The sequence below is a fragment of the Cimex lectularius genome, unplaced genomic scaffold (genome assembly GCF_000648675.2).
Source record: "Cimex lectularius strain Harlan isolate CLEC.00 unplaced genomic scaffold, Clec_2.1 scaffold56, whole genome shotgun sequence".
In the NCBI taxonomy this organism is placed as follows: domain Eukaryota; kingdom Metazoa; phylum Arthropoda; class Insecta; order Hemiptera; family Cimicidae; genus Cimex; species Cimex lectularius.
In genome coordinates this window covers 2,007,461-2,014,744 of record NW_019394202.1, presented here as the reverse complement: position 1 = coordinate 2,014,744, position 7,284 = coordinate 2,007,461, and positions in this window count along the sequence as shown.

Genomic DNA, 7,284 nt, shown 5'->3' with positions numbered 1-7,284 from the left:
ATTTGAAACAGAATAGTAGTAGAATAGTAGTGTAGTCGATTTTTTTAAATAGGACAAAAAGTAATAATATATAGGATATCTCATTAAATCAGATGAGATATGTACAAAGGTACAAAACGGAAGTGAGCTGATGTATACACTTTTGGCTTAGTGGCGTGAATAAAGTAGGTTAAAAACGATTTGGTCACCCACAAACCCAAATCGCCGAATAAAATTTTTCGGAAAATTATTTTTCTTTGAAATTTTTCGTCTTCGATTTTGGTAAAACTCACAAAAATTGTCATCATTTTGAAAGTTCACAGATTTACGATAAAACTTTACATGGTCTAAGAACTACACGTGATCTCACAAACTTGGCCTCCGTAAATAAAACGGAACCTGAGAAAATAAATAAAATGGTCGAGTTTGGTCGTTTTCAATCTTAATTTTCTCACTTATATTAGCTTAATTAAATAATCCGAACGTAATTGACATAGTCTGAAAGGAAAAATGGTTCAGCTTTTCAACGGGTGTTATAACTTAAATTTGGATCATATCCAGAGGAGTTGAGAATTTTTGAAGTGGAACACCGGACAACCGAGAAAGAAAAATTGCCGCCCCTAACGGATCGAGCTTAAAAATATCTATTTTTTGTTTTACATAAAAATACGTATTTGAGAGTTTTAAAGGGTGCGTAAAGAGAATCCAAATTGGTTAAAAAAATATTTTTGACCTACTTTACCGATATAGTTTTCGGTTTTTGTCACTTTTCAAATACCTAGTCTCATTTAATACAATCCTGCTTATTATTTTGTATTTAGCATACGTAAAAAAAATGAAATGATAAATAACAACCTTGAAGTACATGATCGATGAAGAAAGAAAACCTTGCTTATCGGAACCTAGGATCCACGAACACGTGTCTAATATTTAAAAAAATAGATATAAATTATTAATTAAAAATCGATAAATTTTCAAACCTATGCAAATCTGGAACGTATAAACAAACTTTTATCAGCTTTTGTAAAAAAAAAACCGTCTCATAAACACAGCGATTGTCTACTGCTACGCATTCCTAGGATTGTCGCCCATCGTATTTTTCGCACTATCTTTTGTTTGTTTTCACTTGCAGTCCGGGGGCCTTTTTGTCGGCTGATATGGAACCGCTCTAGACTTTAAACACTGCCTTTGTAAAAATATTTATAAGACTGAAACACGTCACCCTCTAGAAAGGATCCACCGTTGTTTGTTTTCGACTTCATTTTTGCGGCAATGATCGAAATCCTTCAAATAGTATCTTACACATCCAAAGGCAAAGATTATTGGAATTCAAGTTTTATTATTGATTTTATTCCGATAGGTTAAAAACTTTGGCCTAAAAAATAACTGCCACAGGATAAGATAAATCAGTCCATCAATTTTTTTTTCAACAATTTAAGCACCTTCTAACTTAATCGCATTATATTAAAGAACTTTCATTCACAACATTTGCAATACAACATTGTTCGTCTCATTAAAAAATCAGATTTTCTCATGCTCCGACCGTTAAAACCTTGCCGTTGCTGCCCAGTTTGATGAAGACGGGCTTCGATGCAGGAAGTGCCTCTTGAATATAAATCAAACAGACCGTCTTGTTTTGACCTGACCTTAAAAAGGGCGGGGGCGATATGTGAACCCCCGGCCCTTTGAGCCCGTCCAGACCGAGAATTTTACCCTTTTCTGCATATGTAGGGTATAACCTTTGTTTATCGACTGACCTGCACGGCCGTAAAGGGAAATCAAATAAACCCTTTCTTTTTGTTTCATTTTGGACCTATTTTTAAAAATTTCCGACTTTTTTTATACCAAGAGAGTATCTGTTGTAATGGGCCGCATAAACGTGCACGAAATTAAATATGGTGCTTCTCAAGAGAATTATTGTGAGGCCGTTAGTAAATAGACCGACGACTCAACACTTCTGAACTTACAACGGGAGGATCATGGATTTCAATGAAATTTTTTGGTGATATTTGTCGAAAAATATTTAATAATGGTCAAAGTGCTCTTGCCAATAGGAGCCGAGGAATAAGATTTTCCGCCTTGTCCTTCATTTAGTTCAATTTATTGTATATGTTTGTATTATTGTCTATCTCCCTACTAAAGTAAGTCTACTAAGTAAGTCTACCAAAGTATTTTTGATTATTGTTGCCCTGTATGGTTTCCGTATCATTCTTGTTATTTTGTGGAGTATAATCTTGAAACTTTTTATTAAACACCTTGTATCTATTGGGTTTAGAGGTGATTATTATTCCAAGCCCAAGTCGGATTGGTTGGCCCATTTTAACTAGCATCCATTCTCTGTCCGTTTAAGATACAACGTTAACTGTTTCATTTTAAAACTTTCGAATGGAACAATTGAATGTTCATATGACATTGCAAAAGTGAAGTCGGATTCATTGTCCCCACAAGAAATACCCGGTTGGCTATATTATTTCATATTCCCGTCCATACAACTAGTTATTGTTGAAATTTATGTCTAAGCAGGTTTTTACAAATTGCCGATTCATTAAAGATTGGTCCTTTTTCGACCAGTCTTTCTTCTCTCAGAACAAAAATGAATCGGAACACCTTGATATCGAGTGATCAATATTATAAATAATTACTTTTTTCCTCATAAGCCCCTTGTTTAGTTTATTATTTGATCAATATGATGTACATATTATGTATCATTATGTGATCAATTTCTATTGCTATTTGGGTTTTAACTACCTATATGTATTATTCAATTTGTAAATAAATATCATTCGATATGTTATTTAACTTCAGATAAGAAAATAAGAAACAGGATTGTTTTCAATGATATTTGATATGAAAAGAGACAAAAACCAAAATATACTTTTAGTAAAGTAAGTAAAAAAAATATTTTTTAGAAATGTTCTATTCGGATTTGTTTTAAACACCCTTTAAATCCTTAAATAGGAATTTTTATACCATTCAAATAATAGACATTTTTGATGTCCGATGTTCTACTTAAAAAATTCATAGTACCTCTAGATTTCATCCTAAGATAACAACCGCTGGAAAGCTGAAGTTTCTACATTCAGACTAATATCAAAAATGTATTGATTTCATATCGTAATAAGTAAAAAAAAAGGCTGGATAAAAGCTACCAAACCAACTCAAACGTTTTATTTTATTTCTCAATATTTATTTACTGAGGCTTTGTATAACTTTCTGAGATCATTTAGTTCTAAATCCATGTACGGTTTCCTCTAGATTCGTTGAGTCGTCTCAAAGTTATGACGACATTTGTGAGGTTTGAAGAAAAATTTGCGGGAAAATATTAATTTTTTGATTTTCCTAAAAATTTATATCTAGGGGTTTTTCGAGGTGAAGGAAACGAATATCGACTTTTTTTTGTTCATCCTTACTTTTCTCACCTATAATGACATCAAATCTAACATTGTTGATACAGCCTGAAAGGACAAACAACCAGCTTTCGAACGGTTGAAATAAAGTAAGTTGCAATTGGAAAAAATCCAGAGTTCGTGAATTTTTTAAATAAAAGACCGTAGATCGAAGGAAGAAACATTGCCCTCAGCATATCCAGCCCAAAAATCTCTATTTTTTTAATTACCTACTTTGCTAATAGTGTTTTTTAATATATAACTTTTCATGTACATATCTAACGTAATTTTAAACAATTCTGCTGGTTAGCTTCTGATCCTGGGTTTAAAAACCGAAAACAAACTTAAAATAAATTAAGAACACAGAAAGTTCACCTTGTTATTTATTTCTGGTAACGCATAGCTTGATATTTTATGTACTTTTGACGTAGTGACGAAGCAAAATAAGTTCAAATATATTTGTTTACAAAGAACAAAAGTTATATTCGTTTTCGACGCAATAGAAATCCCTCGATACAAATTTTTGGAAAAATCCAAAATATATTTTTGCCTTTAATTTTTTTTCTTCAAAACTTGCAAAAAGGTCATAACTTTGAAACAACTTGACGGATGTACAGGAAACATTACGTTGATTTAGAACTTTAGAAACTACAGACAAACGCTACAAACCTGGCCTCAGTAAATAAATCAGAGAAAAAGCCTATGAAATAAAATAAAACCTTTGAGGTGTTTTTGTCCACCTTTCATCCTTACTTTTCTCACTTACAATGACATAAAATCTAAACATTGCTGATACAGTCTGAAATTAGGAACAAACAGCTTTCCAACGGTTTTTATTACCTTAAATTAGAATCAAATCCAGAGGTACTGTGAATTTTTTAAGTACAACACAGAACATAGGCGGAAGAAAAATCACCACGTGCGGATGTAGCTCAAAAATGTCTGTTTTTTTGGTTTCAATTGAAAATTCGTAATTAAGGGCTTCTTTAAAGCGTGCTTAAAACGAATCCGAATTTTTTTTCAAAAACCTATTTTTGACCTATTTTGCTGAATGGAACTTTAAGTTTTATGTAACTTTTCATGTATGTAATTTCATTTAATACAATCTTCTTTGTTACTTTAAGTAAAAACAAAAAACAAATCGAATGGCACATTCGCTACCTTGAAAACTATATTTTTAACCTACGATACCCTTGAGTAGCTGTTTTATATACTTTGGACGTAGTGACGTATTAAACTGAGTTAAAATGTGTGGTGATTAGTGACCGTAAATCGATAATTATTCAGAAATCTGAGATGCGGTCTGGGTTAAAATATTTTTTTAACAAAAAAAAGGTCGATATTCGCTTTCTCCGTCCCAAAACGCGTCTGAATCCAATTTTTTAGGAAAAATTATGCCTTCAATTTTTCTTCAAAACTTCCAAAAATGCTCATAACTTTGAAACTATTTCACGGATATACAGGAAGCTTGATCTAGAACTACGACAAACGCTACAAACCTGGCATTAGTAAATAAATCAGAGAAAGTAGGAGAAATAAAATAAAACTTTTGAGATATTTTTGTTCCTTTCATCCTTACTTTTCTCACCTACAATGACATCAAATATAAACATTGTTGGTGAAGACTAAAATGAGAAACAGTCAGCTTTCCAACGGTTTTTATTTCCTTAAATTAGAATCAAATACAGAGGCAACATAGAACATCGGAGGAAGAAAAATCACCCCCCTGCGGATGCACTTCAAAAATATCTGTTTTTTGTTTCATATGAAAATTCGTATTTAAGGGCTTTAAAGGGTGCTTACAACGAACCCGATTTTTTACAATGTTTTTGACCTATTTTACTGTACGGGTCTTTTGATTTTTGTAAATTTTTATATATGTAATATCATTTACTACAATCCTGATTATTGTTTTCTTATCATAGATTAAAATATAAATCGAATGATATATAATAATTTAGAAATACGTGAAAACCTTATTTCTCTGCTCCTAGGGCCATAGGCAAGAACGTTCGGACGTCTTGTACAATATTTGTCGACCACAATATGGGTGGGAAAAATATTCTAGCCCGGGAGAGACAAAATCCTTTGGAACCTGTCGGGTCGAAAGACTGTTGGCGACGGGGAGATGAAATTGATCCGAGCCCAGATACGAAGTGGGAAAGGACCGGCAAGTTGCATTGGCGCAAGCTGTTGATGTACAGGACCCGACTGGGAACAGAAGGGGCCTACGGTATTGATCTCCTCGTGATTCCGTTATAAAAAATCCACGGGCCCGGTTCGCATCCTTTGCCTTCTCGTGGGTTTTTCCGCGCGTTCGCCTCATCCCCAATGACAGACGATCGGAAAAATAAATAACTCTTTGTCCGAGGTTTTCCGGTTGATAAACTACACCGGGGATTCTCATTGACAGGTCTCATAGATAATAAAAGATGAAAAAGAATTTTAGTATAGGATTAAAATAATATTAGTATAAAGCCTTAAGAAAAAAAATCGCTTCATTTTTCACCCGAGTAAATCATACATTGTTCAGAGGTTACTTTATTCAAGATCATGTGGGTAACCATAAAAAAATCATTGGTGACCAGCCTCGAGAATCAAAAGTTCTTCTAACTTTTTCAAAAACTCTAACGTTTATAGCGTTTTTCTTTGAGTCAGATATCATATATCTACTCTTATCAGTGAAGATATGTATGAAATAATAGTGATGTAATCCAGAGGGAAATGTTTTATTGGACAAGTTGGGCGACTTTGTGGCGTTCTTCCTTCATACCTACGGCTAAGAACCTCACCGCGTCCTTTGGATCTTCTCCGCCTCTTCTGTTTATACATGAATATTGAGGAGAAAAAGGAACGAGTTTGGAGAAATCAGCCGACAGATAATAATTTGTGAAATTGTAACTTCATGGCGCTATAGCGTGATTGATACATGATTTAGACAAAATTTGCATTAGTAAAATTTGTCCGAAATGTGTTATCTTCAATATCGATATTAATCGGCAAAACTCAAGAACCAACCATAAATAATTTATCGAGGAAATTCGAAAAGTCAGACAATTTTGTAGTTTTTGGGCCACAGTTCAGCAAGGGTGTCGAATTGAACGGTTTTTTACTTTTGGATTCAACATAAACAATTTAAGGGGAAAAGAATAACAGAACATGACTGGACCAATAGGTTTCAGCATAAAAATAGCATGAACAGTCCAAATTTCCAGTAAAAACTGGGAAAAAAATCAGAAATCTAATGGGCTTCGGGCCACAGTTCAAGCTGGGTCAAATTGGACGGTTTTTTACTGTTATTGATTTCAATATTAACAATAGGATGGAAAAAATATAACAGAACCTAATTGGACTAATAAGCATAAATTTCCTTTATCACCTCCCAAATAACTAATAAAAATTTATGGTACCGTAGCGCCCTCGATATTGGTTTTAGACAATATTTGTACTAATGGAAGTTGTTCAAAATCTCGTTATCCTCCAATTTGATATTCCTCGGCAAAGCTCTACGCCGAACCATAAACGATTTCTTGAGGAAAAACCGAGAAAAAAATTCAGAAAATCGAATAGTTTTTGGGCCACAATTCAAGGTGTATCGAATTGAGCAGTTTTTTACTGTTGGCTTCCATATGAACAATTTGAGGGGAAAAGTACAATAGACCATGACTGGACTAGTAGGCTTAGCGGAAAAATAGCACAAACTGGCCAAATTTCGACTTCAACTCCCAAATTGTTTCCTAATAACCAATAGTAATTTATGGCACAGTAACACGCTAGCTATTCGTTTTAAACAATATATGAACAGTAAAAGTTGTTTGAAATTTTGTTATCTTCAAATTTGATATTAGTCGGCAAAGCTCTAGAACAACCCATGGACGATTTATTGAGGAAAAACTGAAAAAAGATAAAAGATTTTTCA